Source organism: Aegilops tauschii, chromosome 4 (genome assembly GCF_002575655.3).
Source record: "Aegilops tauschii subsp. strangulata cultivar AL8/78 chromosome 4, Aet v6.0, whole genome shotgun sequence".
In the NCBI taxonomy this organism is placed as follows: Eukaryota; Viridiplantae; Streptophyta; class Magnoliopsida; order Poales; family Poaceae; genus Aegilops; species Aegilops tauschii.
Window position 1 is genome coordinate 502684460 of NC_053038.3, and position 17626 is coordinate 502702085.

The following is a 17626-nucleotide window of genomic DNA, read 5'->3' on the forward strand; positions in this document are numbered from 1 at the left end:
GCACCCCTGAGACTCCGGGGCGTGTACAACCCCAACTCATTATTACGTCACGGACGGCGAGCTTCACAGGCACTAGGCCTTCTTCACAGGTACTGGCCTTGCTTCTTATCGCCAGACGAGGGCCCCGGCTTGCGCCACCCTCGACCTCCTCTGAGCCGACCGGTCACCAGGACGACACAAAGGAGGGAAAGAGGACGCCAGTGGTTCCCTCGGCGACCACAGGTCCTCTGCCGGGGGTAGGGTTGGCGAGGCCTCCCGGCAGAGGGCCTACCTCCGGGCGTCGCGAGGCGTCGCGCGCCGTGGGGAGGGGCTTTGCTCCTGGCTCCCTCCCGGCGGCCCCCAGCGTGTCTCCCTTGTTGGAACGGGTGCCGCCGTGCCAGGGTCGTCGATCGACGCTGCAACCTGATTCATCTGCAGCCCATGGTTAGCATAAGCCTGTGCCTGAGAGATTAGCAGTACCCTGTAGTTGCCGCTGCCGGCGCGATCGTGGTGGTTCTCCGTTGGTTCTTGGAAGGCTTCGGCTCCTAGCGCGCCCTCTCCCCAATCTTCTCCAATGAATGAGCCGAGGTCGTCCTCTGGTGCGTATCCTTGATCCATCATGCGGGGCACGTAGGCTTCCGGGGCCATCACCCCGAACACCTTGTCATGGTGCCCCACGCTCCATGTTGCTTGGCCCGGGGTGGCGTCCTGAGGATTGAAGCGTGGCATCCTGCTGGGGCCATGAAGGGCGACGCTTGCGCTCGCGCTTGCCGTGGGCGGCATGGGAGAGTCGGTGCCCCCTACGCCACTGGTCGTGTTGATGTTGACGAAGCCCCCGGGCATAGCTGACGGCACATGGATGCGGTGAGGTTTTGCTGCGCGGCCCTGCAGTGACCTGGGGAGGAAGTCGATAGCATAAGGGTGGTGCTCCCGACGCCGCTGCATCCAGCAGCTCGGCAACACGCTCCAGCAGCGTATCCCGGCCGCTCTCCATCAGCCTGCATCGCAGCAGCTCCCTTGCCACCGTGAGTGCCGCCCGCATGTTTGCTTGCTCCCGCCATAAGTGCGGCGCCGTTGCTGCAGCATGACTCGCCGCTCTGCCCGCGGCTCGTACTTGCCGCGGGGTGAGGGTGGATGACGCCTGGCCGCGCTGTCCGCGCCCGGCGGAGTTTGGCAGCGCTCGCGCCGCCTGGAGTACGGGGTCGAGATCTTCATGGGCAGGCGGCGCTGTCTGGGCTGGCCAGGCTGCCCAGCGATCAGAGCCGGCCCTTGAGTTGCCGGACATCGTGGCTGTAGAGCGTCGGCGAGCTGGTTGGTGGAGAAGAAGCTCCGGCGCACCCATACCTGGCGCGCCAAATGTCAGATGTGGGGTTCCGGCAAACCCATAAGGTTCGACCACTGGGGTGCGCACGAAGTCTTTCCCTTCTACCGATCTACGCCCTAGCTCATAAAGATCTCGCGGACGGACTCGACGAACTCGCAACACAGAAAGACACGAGGTTTATACTTTTTCGGGCCACCGTTGTGCTGTAATACCCTACTCCAGTGTGGTGGTGGTGGATTGCCTCTTGGGCTGATGATGAACAGTACAAAGGAAGAACAACCTCCTGAGGTTGAGGTGTTCTTGTGCTGGTCAAACTTGTGCGGGTGAGGATTCGATCTGTCTACTACTGTGGTGGCTAGACCTATTTATAGTGGCCCTGGTCCTCTTCCCAAATATCGAGCGGGAAGGGAGCCAACAATGGCGGGCGAATTTGAAGGGGGACAGCTAGTACAAGCTATCCTAACAAAAGCGGTCTTCGCCTGCAAAAAGCTCTGGCAGTGACGCCGTCTTGGGCTCCACGATGACCTCCGTCTTGCCGTCCTCCTGGTCTTGGTCTCGTTGCACCAATATAGCAACCTTTGTCTGATGCCTCGGTACTCTTCGCCTGCGTTGGCCTCCTTAACACCAAATAGGAAATAAGGACGCTGCGCGCGCTGGCGCCCTCCTGGCGCCCGCCTGGTGCCGTTCGTCATGGCTCACGTCACGAGAGCCTCATGAGGTTTTGCCCCGCCTTGATATCTCCGCTCCTCGTGAGCCTTCCTGGCTAGGCTACTCCAGAGGAGGTCTTGCGTTGTCTGCCTCGCGAGGCTTGGACCCTCGCGAGGGTCTTGGATGCCTTGTTGATGAAGATGGGCCATACGGCCTGCCGCTTGGCCATGCTGTGGGCCGCAGGCAGGAAAGTCTAGGGACCCCCGTTCCTAGAATGCCGACAGGGGGTGTGCGGCGCCTCTGTGCTGGGCTATATCACGACGCAGTTCATACGAGTCTTGTCTGCTGTATTCGGCCCGGCCGGATTTGCTTTTAGTATATCCGGTGGGACGGTCATCGTCCCGTGTTGGGGCGCGCCCCCATGATCCGTAGATCGATCTTGCATGTTTTTCTTTGTTTTCCATATGTCTCGCAGGTCCCGCGTGTTGCCCCGGGCCTTGGTATTCTTGTTTGAATGGCGGCGGGGTGCGGGCTGGACTTCGGGCTGATATGCCTCTCTATCTTGGCCGCGAGGTGGCCGATCAGCCGCATCATACGCTGGTGATTTAGGTTTCAATGCTTCCTCCTCGAGTTGGGGTAGCAACCTGCGCTTTGGGTAACTCTTGGTTGGGCGCTCGAGTTCGTATTCCTCGGCCGCCAGGACTTTAGTCCATCTATCCGCTAGCAGATCTTGATCAGCTCGAAGCTGTTGTTGCTTTTTCCTCAGGCTGTTTGCTGTGGCTATAAGCTGGCGCTTGAAGCGCTCCTACTCGACGGGATCCTCAGGCACGATAAATTCTTCGTTGCCGAGGCTCACCTCGTCTTCGGAGAGAGGCATGTAATTGTCATCCTCTGATTCTCCGTCTACTGCCTATTCCGGAGGGCTAGCTTGTTCATCCTCCCGCTCGAGATCTGGCTGGAGGGGATTATCATTATCTTCGGCACGATCCGGAGCGTTATTGTCTCTTGTGCCGGTATCGCTGCTTTTGTTATGGCGGGACTTAGAGCGGCGCCGCTGACGTAGGTGCTTGGATTGCTTCTTGGAGGGATTATCCTCTGTTGTCTTATCGCCATCCCCTTCTTTGGGGGTGTCTACCATGTATATGTCATATGATGAGGTGGCAGTCCAGCGCCCTGAGGGCGGTGGTTCTTGTTCGTCTCCTGCATCGTCGTCCATACCGTCGATGTCTTCGGAGCCAAAGTCGAGCATGTCGGTTAAATCGTCGACAGTGGCTACTAAGTGGGTGGTGGGTTGGGAGCGAATTTCTTCGTCGTCCGCATCCCATTCTAGCCGGACATAGTTCGGCCAAAGGTCTCCTGACAGGGAGAGAGATTTCAACGAATTTAGCACGTCGCCAAAGGGCGAGTGCTGAAAGATATCCGCGGAGGTAAACTCCATGATCGGTGCCCAATCGGATTCGATTGGCACGGACGCAGGAGGTTCGGAGCCTGTGGCCGGGGACGAATCCAAATGTCCGGCAACACGGGTCTCATCAGAGGTGAAGTCAGTATTCGGCTCTATCGCCGCTGAGTGTGCGGCCTCCGTGGCGGGGTCCATCCACCCGTCCTTGGACGGCGTAATCTGCTCCGGATCGAGGGCCGGAGTAGCTGCAGGTGGGATCTCCCGAACACTGTCCGTCGGCAGAGCTAAGTCGTGCCTGTCGTGACTGTGCGGCGCACCTGACATGGGCTCGAATCCGTTGAAGGTCAAGTTTCCGCGGACGTCGACAGTATAGTTCAAATTTCCAAACCTGACCTGATGGCTAGGGGCGTAGCTCTCGATCTGCTCCAGATGGCCAAGCGAATTGGCCCGCAGTACGAAGCCGCCGAATACGAAGATCTGTCCGGGGAGAAAAACCTCACCCTGGATCGCATCGTTGTCGATGATTGAAGGAGCCATCTAGCCTTACGGTGACGGCACAGTGGAACTCTCAATGAAAGCACCAATGTCGATGTCAAAACTGGCGGATCTCGGGTAGGGGGTCCCGAAACTGTGCGTCTAAGGCGGATGGTAACAGGAGGCAGGGGACACGATGTTTACCCAGGTTCGGGCCCTCTCGATGGAGGTAATACCCTACTTCCTGCTTGATTGATCTTAATGATATGAATTTTACAAGAGTTGATCTACCACGAGATCGTAGAGGCTAAACCCTAGAAGCTAGCCTATGGTATGATTGTTGTTGTTCTACGGACTAAACCCTCCGGTTTATATAGACACCGGAGGGGGCTAGGGTTACACAGAGTCGGTTACAAGGGAGGAGATCTACATATCCGTATTGCCAAGCTTGCCTTCCACGCAAAGGAGAGTCCCTTCCGAACACGGGACGAAGTCTTCAATCTTGTATCTTCATAGTCCAACAGTCCGGCCAAAAGATATAGTCCGGCTGTCCAAGGACCTCGTAATCCAGGACTCTCTCAGCTGTGTGTAGGAGATAGTAGGAGTGATCACAGCATCGAGAACCGCCTCCCGACCGTGCTCCTTCGGCCCCATGCTCACCACCACCCTATCATCCAGATCTGCCGCAATGGGGTCAGGTGTGTCTGGATGTAACTTCGGATACCCTTCGGAGTAGGCCTTCTTCCTCCCCGCGGTCTTCTTGTCGTAGTACTTGGGCTCGCCAGGCTTGGGGTCCTTCCGCGTATGGGCGATCTCCCACCCCTGCATCTGTGAGAGCGGCCGCTTCAGTTTCTCCTCCTGCACCACCAAACAGAGGTTAGTCATACATAAGAAAGTGATGGTAAATAGAAGAAGAAGAATGTTTAATGGGGTTAGTCATACATTAACTGCCTTGTGGAGATAGTGGTTTCGGTTTCCTTGAGCATGTACTCCCTCCTTCCCTCGGTTAGCCTTGTTTTTGATTCTGATAGCCGCCCAGGCTCCAGCCTCATCACACCAAAGATCCACCAATGCCGCCCAAGACTCGTCTTTTCCATAACACCAATTGGACACACCTACATAATGAAAGCATAATGGCATGTCAACACGAAACGGTGAAATGTACCACAAGGTAATGAAAGCATAATGAAAAATCTTTTATACTTACCGCCAAGAACTCGTCCCTCTCCAAGGTAATGCCCATCCTCCGCACTTCTTCCTTGGTCATCTTCACACTAAGATAGTCGTGGTAGTATGTCGAGATGGCCACTTAGCACACCTCGTACTGCATCTGGCGGGCCTTCTTCTTGCATTGGTGCAGCACGATCTGGTCCACTATGGCCATGTGCTCCAGAAGAACTCGATAGAATTTCTACAATCATGCATGAAACAAGAATGGAAGAAGCCATGAGTCAAATCATTCATGACACTAGAATGGACTTGTGCTTCTGAAGAGAACTCACCCAGAAAGTAGTGATCACGGCCTTGGCATGGGTCTCATGTTCTGCGTGGAGGGCCGCTTCCCAGTGGTCCCAACTCGTGGCCAAAACCCGACGGTCCGGGTGCCTGACTGGATCCGGACAGTACAAGCCCGGCCAGTATAACTTCAGCAAGACGGTGATGAGGCCGTTGGGAATACGGACCCCTTTAGAATATATCCAGTTGCTACAAAAGAATGAACTATTAGCATGTGACAAGCAAAATAAATAACAACCGGAATGAGCATGTGACAAGCAAAATAATGAAATTATTATAAAGTGGCACTTACTCTTTCCTCGTGGGCTCAATGAGCCACTTCTGCTCCTCAGTAGCAGGAACCTGCTTTGGTAGCTTTGCGTTACCATGCAGCCACCCCTTGTTGTCAACCCCCTTCCCGCCACCACCATCATCCCCGCCACCACCCTCCTCCTCGCCTGCCTCCCCCTCCCCAACCTCCTCCTCCTCCTCCTCCTCGTCCTCCTCCTCCTCGCCTGCCTCCTCCTCCACCTCCTCCTCGGCCCCATACCGAACCTCCTCCTCCTCCTCCTCGCTAGAGGGTACCTCACTAGAGGAGGATACCTCACTAGAGGAGGGCCTCGAAGACAACACCCCTAAGTCGGTGAGGGTGCACTCTTTCTGGCTGCGACCCCCTGTAGTAGCTCTCCCCCACCACCTCGCCCTCTAGGGGCTCCCCCCGCCCCCTCATCCTCTAGGGGCACCTCTCCCACGACCTTCCTGTGAGGAGTCATCGTCAAGTAGCCGGGGGGAGGATTACGTGCTCGACCACTCCGACTAGGCAGGCCGACGACCTTGCGGAGGAAACCCACGCCGTCGGCCTTCCCCTTGCCCATGTTCCACGAACCTGCATTGAAAAGAGAATAAGCAATTAGTAAATTAATGAAATGAAGGAAAAGGCATGATAATAAACACATTAATAAAAATGCATAAAAAGGCATATTCCTAAACTATAGAAAAAAAAGACTTGAAACGTACATCTGCTAGAACCCATATGAATCATCACTGTTGTAACCTCTTTCTCGGTCCGTCTCATCATCACTATCAATCATATCATCTTCGTTGTCTGGCGGAGGTGGAGGCTCTTCCTTGTCGTCAGCGTCTTCGTTTAACTTTTCTAGCATAAGTATGCCATTTTCATTGACAATGGTCTCACCATCATTCCGTGCATCGTCGTCGTTTGGATCCACATCATCATCACCCAATGGTCTAGCGTCATTGTTTCTAACCACATCATCATCATCAAGTTTCTCTTGATAGAACACTCCCTTGTATGTCATGGGGTTAATGTTGTAGTAATCGTCTTCATTCGGGTCCGGTAGCTTACCATGTGGAGACACCTTGAACACAACTTCCCAACCCTTTAAGTACGCTTTCTGGCATGGGTAAGGCAGATAATATACTTGTGTAGCTTGGGTAGCCGCAATGAAGAGATCGGCTCCGGCACAGACGATTGATGGTTCAACTTCGACCAAACCAATGGAAGTCTTATGTTTTACCCCCTCCCGTGGATCGAACCATCGGCATTTGAACACAGGCAGACTTAGGGTCTCGCGCCCCTGGCGGAATTTAACCTCGTATATATTTTGTACCCTTCCGTAGTAGCCTACTGAATTTTGACCGGGGGTGTACACTCCGGTATTTATAGTTTTGGGATCGGGCCGACTGTTGTGGTGCTCCTCTGTATGGAAGCGATACCCATTCACATCATACTTTCTACATGTCATGACAGCAGGGTCAAAACCCATGGAAACCCATCTCAATTCATCATCCATAGATATGTTCGGATCTTTTCCCTACAAGTATAATTGAAATTGTTGCGTGCATTAGTTTGGTTAACTAATAAATGTTGAACTAGGTATTTAATAGGGGAGTGTGGAAAATTACTTTCTCCATGAACCAAGCAACAAAATTTTTACGTCCAGGGTTTCCATGACGGAGAAGAGTAAGTGCCTCCGCCTCAGTAGGAGGATTCATTCCCATCCATTCCTCTTGAACTAAATCACTAAAAAAAGAAAAGCGGTGTTAGACCGGGACTAACTGAACATAGAACATGATGATGTGGAAGACATAAAGGAATGGTGTAGTGGTATTACCTCATCCACACTTCCTCAACTTCCTTGATGTTGTGCAAGATATAGAACATGAGGTCCTCCCACTCTTGTCGTGGCATGTTATAAGATTTCGAGGCCCCAACCCTCCCACCTTGCGCGTTGAATAGATGGAGCCTGGGTTGATACTTGGGCTCTTCTATATTGTATCGAGGAACCTTGTTATGCAAATGGGGAACGTGGTCTGGATAGTATCATGTCCTGAGGTCTGACACCTCCTCTAGGATAACTGCCTCAGCTATGGAAGCTTTAATCTTAGCTTTGTTTCCACATTTCCGTCGGAGATGCTTGTTCTGTCTTCTAGGGCCGTACTGCCAGTAATTCTGCACAGCCCCCCCCCCAACAATACCTCGTTCGCGAGGTGCAGAATGAGATGTGTCATCGGAGTAAAGAAGCCTGGCGGAAAGATATTCTCTAGCTCGACTATCAACTCCGGTGCCTTCTTATACATTTTTTCAATCACCTCTTTACTTACTTCTTTAGCACAGAGCGTGCGGAAGAAATGGCTTAGCTCGGCAAGCACTCGCCAGACATGCTCGGGGACATAGCCTCGAACCATCTCACCGGCATTATCCGCTCAATCCATACATGGTAGTCATGACTCTTCAGGCCGGTCACTTTGCCCGTTGAAATATTGACTCCCTTACTTTTATTCGATGCATAACCATCGGTGAACTTCAAAATTTGTTTCAGCCAGATAAGTACTTCCTTTTTTCTGGCGGTTTAAGGACAAAGTCATCATCTGGCTTGAACCAGTTTTTTCGACCGCCTGTGGGAGGCTTCATGTTCAGACGTGGTCTATCACAAATTCTCTGTTGATCGGCTCTAGCTTTAACGTTATCCTTCGTCTTATCAGGAATGTTGAGGATCGTGTGGAAAAGGGACTCTGCCACATTCTTTTCGGTGTGCATCACATCAATATTGTAAGGAAGTTTGAGGTCCTTGAAATAGGGAAGCTGCGAGAAGGGGGTAATGTGAGTCTAGTTGTGCATCTCACCATATCCCTCGAAGCCTTTGGCTTTGGCTTTGGCTTTGCCTTTGTCTTTGACTTTAGGCTTGAGAGCTTTTAGCTGAGCAAGAACATCTGCCCCCGAAAATGTTGGAATCTCGGTTACTTCATGAACAACCCGGCCTTTCGTGAAGTTCTTCTTGTCTTCCCTATCTGGATGGTCTGGAGGGAGGAACTGTCGATGCAGGTCAAAGGCTACATACTTGCCACCCTTACTCAGCCAAATCATTCACAGAGCCTGCATGCACACTGGGCATGGCATCTTCCCACTTGTACACCATCCGCAGAATAGAGCATAGCCGGGAAAGTCAAGCATGCAATAGTGCAACCAAACTTTCATCAAGAAATTTCTCTGCAGATCCCGGTCGTATGTCAACCTCGGAAAGTACCAAGAATGGTGCAAAGCATCCACCAGCGGCTGCATAAACACACCCAATTGCTTCCCCGGGTATTCAGGCCCCGGAATGATGAGCGACAAGAACATGGTCTTCCGTTGCATTAGGGCACACTACAAAAAAATACACTTCCGTGATGATACGTGTTTGTCACAGTAGGTCGCGTTTTTTGTCATGCATGTACATCCATGACAATTTTATGACAGAATCAAGATATTCATACCTGTGGTGTCGTAGAAGTGTTCCATGACATTACCAAAATTATCATCACGGAAGTGTGCACTTCCATGACGATAAATCGCGCGTCACAGAAGTGCTTTCGTCAAGGGTGACCGACGCATGGCATCCACCGTAACGGAACGCCGTTAAGCTATCGGGTCGGGTTTTGGATCCGATAACCCGTTAACAGCCCCGACCAATGGGGATTTTCCACATGTAAAATCATCATTGGCTGGAGGAAACACGTGTCAGCTCATCGTTGGGACAGATGTCATCCACTCATTGGACAGAAGGCGCCTATGATACGTCGACACGTGGCACGGCCCAACAGAGGCCCATTCCTGTGAAAAGGCCGGCCTGTTTGACTTGGTCAAAAGGTGACAGGCCGGCCCATGGAAAGCCTGTTAACGGCCTGTTCGCATATAGCCCATTTACAGCCCGCTAACCCAAGGCCCATTACGCCCTATCCGAATTAGGCAAAGTAGCGTCATCTGGGCCATCCAATATGATTCCTGCCCGTTTTCACTTCTGGCCCATGTATGGCCCATGACATCTTTCGACCCATATGAGGCCCTATGTAACTCTTGGCCTATTAACGGCCCGTGGTGAAACTGGCCCGTAATGAACAGTGTATCACTTTACACCCATTAACGGCCCGTGGTGAAACTGGCCCGTAATGAACAGTGTATCACTTTATGCCCATTAACGGCCCGTTATTCCATTGGGCCGTTTCCAGCCCATGTTATCTTTCGGCCTTCTGAGAGCCCATTTATTCTTGGGCTCATTTCCAGCATTCGTTTACTTACGACCCATTACTGTCATTTTCTGCTTGTGGGCCAAATTCAGCCCGTGGTTACAGTCGGCCCGTTGTGGTCCGTTAATACGTTGGGCCGTTTTCATAGCGTCATCAAATACGGCCTATTAACGATGGCCCGTTATGGTCGGCCCATGAACGGACGATTCCAACTTTAGCCTGTTTACGGCCATAATGCGGCATGTTTGTCGGGTGGTTGGTGCGACATATGCCAACGGATGGCTTATCTGTGTGGGTGCCAATAAGACGTCGCCGGTGCCTGGAAACGGGATGAGGCGAAGACATGCACGCCGGCGGATCTTACCCTGGTTCGGGGCTCTCCGAGGAGATAACACCCCTAGTCCTGCTCTGCGGGGTCTCCGCATGATCACTAGATCGGTGAAAGTAGCTACAATCACTCCTAGAGCTGTTTTGGGGTTCAAGGGAGAGGAAGAATAAGGCTAGCTCTAACTTCTCTCTATCTATGGTGTGTGTGTGTGCTATGCTTAGAAGCCAACCCTTTGCATGGGTGCTCCGGGGGGTTTACATAGGCCTACCCCCCGGGGGTACAATGGTAATCCGGCTGGGCTCTGGCCCCAGCCGTTAGTGTCTACGCTCGCCGACTTCTCCGCCGGCTGTTGGGTCCCGCCGGCTGGTGGGTCCCGCCGGCTGCCGGCTTCTTGGTCGACAGGCCGGCCCCACCGCCTAGGGTCTTGTCGGCGGCTGCTTACTGTAGCCTCGCCTCTGATGACGAGGGCTTTGTCGAGGTAAGCGTGGCTACAGTGGGCCGCCTCGGGGGCTCTCACTGTAGCCTTACCTCGTCTTGTCCCCTTAATGGGGCTCCTGCTTCGAGGAAGGGAGTAGCCGGCTTCTGGGGGCCGGCTACGCCCTTGACCGACTGGGAAAGGCCGGGCCGCCTTCACGCCTCTCTCTGCTGAAGGGGCCCACCGCCCGTGGGCCGTACGGGAGTCTATCGTGGATGACGTTGAGGTTAGCATGGCTACAGTGCCGAGCCGCACGGGAGACGGCCGTCCCGTACGGCCTCCTGTAGCCATGCCCGCCTCGGGCTTCGGGGGTAGTGGGCCGCACTGTGGCCACACCTCGTCTTGTCACCGTTATGTGGGAGTAGCTTTGGTGGTTGTGGTCTCGGCCGGCTTCTTGGAGTCGGCGTTCTTCTTGGCCGGCTTCTTGGAGTCGGCTACCCCGTAGTCGTCCCGGGGAGAGGTTGCTGAGGCTGGGTCGCCTTCCGGGAGTCGGCTTCAGAGGTAGCCGGCCAGGGAAGGCGGCCCAGTGCTTGGAGTGCTGGGAGGCCCAAAGGCCTGATAATTTTTCTGAAGAACCAGGGGTAGTCGGTATGGCTACCCGTGGCCATTTACTCCGACAGTAGTCCCCGAAGCTGATTGGGCTTCGAGGTGGAGTAGGGGTTGAGAAGCTCGATCAGCTTCCCATCTTAGCAAGCCGGCAGCTGGGAGCCGGCCTTGGTCAGGCGCGCCGCCTGAGTCGAAATCTTCCGGAGTCGGAGGGCGGGAGCCCGCTAGGGCGTGCACCGGGCCGCGGGCCGGCCACTGGCCGTCTGCGAACCACGTGGCCCGGCTCGGCCGGAAAGCCTGCCAGCCCACGCGCGTGACGGGACGTCGCCGCATGGAGGGGACCCGCCACGTCCGCGCCCTGGCCCAGGCGTGGATTGTCTACATCCCGAAACCGCCCGCACGTCCCGTGCGGCAGTTTCAGCTCGCATTTACGCGCAATAATCGCGAGGCGTGGGGGGAATGGGTGCAGTTAATCCCACGTCTCCCCCCCCCACGTCCGGCCTCTTCGGCCTCGCCTCGCGAAGCTATAAGTAGGGGAGGTGGAGGGCGGCAGGCCCTCGCACGCTCCTCCTACTTCCACCATCTTCTTCGCTCGCCGTTTCTTGCAACAGCGCCTCGCCGCCGCGCTCTTCCACCGCTCGTTCCTCCGCCGCCGCGCTAGTTTTTGCCATGCCTCCCGCCACAGAGCAACATGGCGGGGATTGGGATGGCTCCAACGTCCACGACGACCACGTCGAGTTCCTCCGCAACACGCGGCGGCTGCCCGGCGCGGACAAGGTGGAGGTCCGCCTCGCACCGGCGAAGGAAATTACGCCGGAGCCGCAGGAGGGCGAGCGGGTGGTCTTCCGCTCGCACTTCCTGCGCGGCATCGACCTTCCAGCGAGCGCCTTCTTCTGCTTCTGGCTCGAATTCTATCAGCTCCAGTCGCACCACCTCACCCCAAATGCAGTAGTGCTGCTGTCGGCCTTCGTCACCCTGTGCGAGGGCTACCTTGGCGTCCTCCCCACCCTCGAGCTCTGGGGGGAGTTCTTCCAGTCGAAGCTGGGCACGCGCATGCGGGGCGTGCCTGCTCAGACTGGTGCCTTCATCTCGTCGCGGAGGTCGGTCGCTGACAACCCCTTCCTCGTCATCCCGCTAATCCAATCGGTGAAGAAGTGGCAGAAGTCGTACTTCTACATGCGGAACATCGCCCCACGGGGCAACTACATCAACCTGCCGGCTTACGTAGCCGGCCCACCGGCGGGCAGGCTGCCCCAGTGGTCCTTCCGGGCTGTGACTCTAACGCCGGCCGGGTCCGCAGCCGTCGCCCGAGTGCGAGTGATGACCCAATCGGAGGGCTTGACGGGGGCTGACCTTCTGGCCACGTTCGTCACGCACCGGGTTCTTCCGCTCCAGAGCCGGCCTCATCTGATCTGTCAGATGAGCGGCCAGCTCGATCCGAGCCGGATGTGCACCAAGGACATGCCGCGCGAGGAGGTCGCCTATATGGTGAACTACCTTGCAAATTGCAAGCTCTCCGAAGAGTGGCAATTCGGCAAGGAGCCATACAACCGAGCCAATCCACCGCCCACGGTATGCTCTCCCTGTGTCTTCTTTTTCTCTCAACTTCGTTGCCGAGTTCCTCTGGGCCGACTCTAACTTAGTCGGCTTGTTCTTTGACAGAGTCCTCTTCTTCGGCCGGCCGGCGGGTCACACACGGAGCGCCTGTTCGTCCCCGACCGGACGGAACACGATCTGGAGGACCCCGACCTGGGGCGGCCGGCATGGACGACAACATCGAGCCGGGTGGCGGCCAAGCCGGCGGCGAAGCAGGCGGCTCCGGGCTCGGAGTCACCTTCGACGACTAGCCGGACGACGACGAAGTTGAGGTCGCCCCGCGCCGCCAGCCGGCTTCTGGGCGTGGCGCGGGCTCCTCCGCTGCACCGCCTGCTCGGGGCGGTGGATTGAAGCGTCGCGCCGCCCAGGGTCTGTTTGGCAGCCGAACGAAGAAGCCCAGAGGTGGGGCGGCAGCCACCAGGCGGGAAGAGGGGGCCGCGAAGGCGGCTCGCTTCCGCAAGGTGGTGAAGCAACCGCAGACCGTGTCGGCGTAAGTCCAAATTTTTCTTTGCGTACTTTCTTTCTTTCTTTTCTTTGGTTGTTCCTGAAACCTTGTCTTTTTTCTCCAAATGACCAGAGCTCCGTTGTCGCTTGAGCGGGCGGTTGCCGGCTCCGTCGTCGAGTCGCCGGGGGGCTCTGGGAGCACCACCCGCCGCATGGACCCCCGTGCTGACCTTCAGGAGGCGACAGAAAGGAACGCGCGGGAGGCGCGGGTGGAGCGAGAGGCGCGGGAGGCGGAGGCACGGAGGGCGGCCGCCGCCCAGGCGGCGCGGGAGGAGGAGGCGGCGAAGGCACTCGCCGATGCCGCAGCCAGGGCCCAAGCAGAGGCTGAGGCGGCGGCGGCGGCGGGGGAGGTCATGATGGTCACCCCGCTGCGCGTCATGGCGCCTGGGGACATGGAGCCCTCGCCAGAGGGAGCCAGCGGCGACCAGCCAGGGCTGGGGGAAGCGACGACGTCATCATCTTGGAGAGGGCGCCGGTGCCGACCCCGCCAACTGGGGCGACTCAAGGCGGCCGGCCTGATCCGCCGCCTGCACAGTCGGCGGGGGGCGAGCCGGACGCGAGGGCTGAGACGGCGGTCCGGATTCCGTCGAGCCGGCGTGCGGGGAAGGCCGCGTCGGAGCCACAGAAGGCCGCGTCGGAGCCGCAGCCGGCCGTGGGCTCCAGCTCGTCGGCCCGGGATGCGGAGGCGGCCAGCGCTACCTCGGGGTGGACGCCAGGCGGAGGGACGGCCGTGGTGAACGTGGCTGCCCAGGACGTCCGGGCCCGGCTCCAGGGCCAAGCTGCGGCGCTGAGGCAGTTCACCGATGAGTTCCTCGCGACGCGGGCGGCCATCCGGGTTAGTATTCCCATCTTGCTTCTTCTTGATCTTGATTTCTTCTTGATCTTGATTTCTTCTTGATCTTGATTTCTTCTTGATCTTGATTTCTTCTTGATCTTGATTTCTTCCGTGGGGGCGCGTCAGCGCACCCACTGGGTGTAGTCCCCGAGTTCCGAGTCGGCTGCTGAGCAGGCGGCTTGGAACTTCTTGGAGGATTTGCCTTTGCTGTTTTTGTTCTTACTTCGGTCTTCTGTCCATCTTGCAGGACTACCACAACCTTCGAGCGGCCGCCTTCAACTCCCAAGCTCGGGAGCTGAATCAGAAGACCGCCGACCTTACTGAGTGTCGAGGTACGTGCTTTGTTCTTTATCTCATGTGGGGGCGCGTCAGCGCACCCACTGGGTGTAGTCCCCGAGATTCGGGCCGACTGCTGAGCAGTCGGGTCGGATCTTCCTTGACGACTTCTTACTGTTCTTCTTTTCCTGCCGTCTCTGCAGCAGCCAACGCCAGTCTGAGGGCACAACTGGGAGAGTCTCAGACTGCCCTTCGCGCCAAGGATGCCGAGCTCGCCACCTTGGTGCAGGAACGCGACCGCCTGGCCAAGAAGTTGGCCGACCAGGAGGAAAGCCACAAGGCGGCACTAAAGGCTGCGCAGGATCGCGAAGCCACTCTCCAGGCCGAGTTCGAGACGGAGGCGGCTGGCTGGGCTGAGGCCAGGCAGACTCTGGTCTCTGGCTATGGCCAGATCGAAGATCTGGTTGACGGTAAGCCGCCTACCTCTTCGTCCTTTCTTGCCATCTGCCACTTTGGCTTGTTTTATGATTTTGGTGTTCTTTTCTTCCTTTCTTCTTCTTTCTTGCGCAGAGTATTTCCCTGGCTATTCTACTGCCGCCAACCAGACCATCGAGGCCCGTCGTCAAGCGCGCAGGCAGGCTGGCTTTGAGATCTCGCCAACCGCCGGCCGTTCGCTGGAGGAACAGCTCTTGGCGATCCAGGCCCGCATCCAGCCGGCTCACCGACTGCTACGCCGGCTTCAGCGTGCCGGGGCACAAGTCTTGGCCGCCCTCTGGCCTGGCCAAGTGGTTCCTCGCACCCCCAGTCGGACTGCCGACTGGCTGGAGGTGGCAGTCGGCCGCTTCGAAGCTTGGAAGGCCTCGGCGGCTCGCTCCGGCGCCAGGCGGGCGCTGGAGTTCGTCAAGGCCTGGTATCCCGGCCTGAGCCTGGACCAGCTGGCTACCTGGTGGCAGCAAGCCGACACGGAGCTGGAGCCGGCGCGGCCGGCCATCATCCGGCGGGCTTCGGCAATCGCCGACTACACCGACACCAGCGTCTTCGCCCCCGAAGTGGACGACAACGGCGTCGCCCAGCCGGAGGAGTGGTTCGGTCTGAACCCGGCGGACGGCGAAGACTCGGCGGAGGAGATCGACTCCAGCGACGAGGGTGAAGAAGAGGATGAGGAGGGTGAAGACGCCGAGCCGGCTGGTGGAGCAGCCGGCCAGCCTCAGCCTGACCGCACCTCCAGCACCACGTCGCGCGCGAGTGCGTCGCCTGCCATAGGTGGTGATCAGGCCGAGACCCGCTAGGTGGCCACTCCTTCAGCCGGCGAGGCCGCCTTCACCGACCAGCTCGGCCTCCGTGCAGCGCCTTAGTTTGCCGTCTTTTGTTTTCCTGTCTTGTTACTTTTGGAACAATGTTTGGTTAAGTCTGCACAATTCCACCCACTGGGTGTATTCGAACTTATGTCTGTTGCCAGCCTGTTGGGGCTTTATGTGTATATATAACTTATGCATTTAGCCTTTCCTTGTACTTTTGCTTTTTGTCCTTCTGCTTTTTCCTTTGCCGCCCTCCCTTGGTTGCCGCCTCCCCAGTCAAACAGTTGCTCTGCAATCTGTAGCCGGAGGAGTGCCTGACCGATTGGGGGGGGGGAGTACTCTAGCTCTGCTGGACTAAAGCTAAGTTTTTCAGGAAGCCGGCCAGCCGGCTGTTCTGGCAGCCGGCAGGCATGTTTGGAGGCCGTCTCTTTGCTATATAGGTTCGTTGTTCCTTAGCCATTTTTCGTGTGGGCATCCTTTCTGTCTTGCCTCTTGCTAGTCGGACAGTCAGTTCTTTGAGCTGCGACTTTCAACAAGAGAGGACTCGGGAGTCGGCGCACTACTTTTCTGACTTTAGGGAAAACTTTCAATATAGCTCAAGGCGGCCAGTCCCCGGGCCGACAAGTCGAACCCGGTGCCGGACCAAAAAATCAAATGTAACGATACATTCATGGATATGACAGTCGTCATTCATAGATAAATAAAAGGCAGTCCCCGAGTACTGTTCGGGGGGCCTGTTGGTTTGTACTTAATACAAAAGGGTAGCGTGATACATACTGCTTTTCAGCTGTAAAATCGCCTTAGGAGGTTTGCGTTCCATGGTCGCTCCGACTCGTTGCCGGAGTCGTCTCTCTTGCGTGCTCTTGGTTTTTGCGCGTCGATTAAGTAGTAGGAGTCGTTACCGAGTGCCTTGCTGACGACGAAGGGGCCTTCCCAAGGGGCCGAGAGCTTGTGCTGGCCGGCTGTTCGCTGGATCAGCCGGAGCACAAGGTCGCCCTCTTGGAAGGATCTTGGCTTGACCTTGCGGTTGTAGTAGCGACGCAGCCCTTGCTGGTAGATGGCGAACCGGCTGAGTGCTAATAGCCGGCCTTCTTCCAGTAGGTCGACGCCGTCCTCTCGTGCTTCCTTGGCCTCCTCCTCCGTGTACATGGTGATCCGAGGCGAGTCGAACTCGATGTCTGTTGGGATGACGACCTTGGCACCGTACACAAGGAAGAATGGAGTGAAGCCGGTTGACTTGTTGGGTGTAGTGCGCAGACTCCAAAGGATAGCCGGCAGCTCATCGAGCCAGCAGCCGGCCGATCGTTCCAGTGGTACAACCAGTCGGGGCTTGATGCCGGAGAGGATGAGTCCATTTGCTCGCTCGACCTGGCTGTTTGACTGCGGGTGCGCAACGGACGCTAAGTCCAGTCGGATGCCCTGCGTCGCGCAGAAACGTGCCAGTGCTCCTTTGGCGAAGTTCGTGTCATTGTCGGTGATGATGCTGTGCGGCATGCCGTACCGAGTAGTGATGTCGGTGATGAATGTCACGGCAGTCGGCCCGTTCAGCTTCTTAATCGGCTTTGCTTCGATCCACTTTGTGAACTTGTCCACAGCGACCAGTAGATGTGTCAAGCCGCCGCGAGCTGTCTTGAAAGGGCCCACCATGTCCAGTCCCCAGACGGCAAAAGGCCAAGTGAGGGGAATGGTCTTGAGTGCAGAAGCCGGCAGTGCTTGGAACTAAAAACTTGGCATCCTCTGCAGCTCTTGACTATTGCATTAGCATCCTCCAAGGCAGTCGGCCAGAAGAAACCATGGCGGAAAGCCTTGGCCACAAGGGATCTTGAGGCTGCGTGGTGGCCGCATTCGCCTTGGTGGATGTCTTTGAGGATTGCCACTCCTTTTTCTGGCTCGACACAACGCTGGAAGACTCCAGTGACG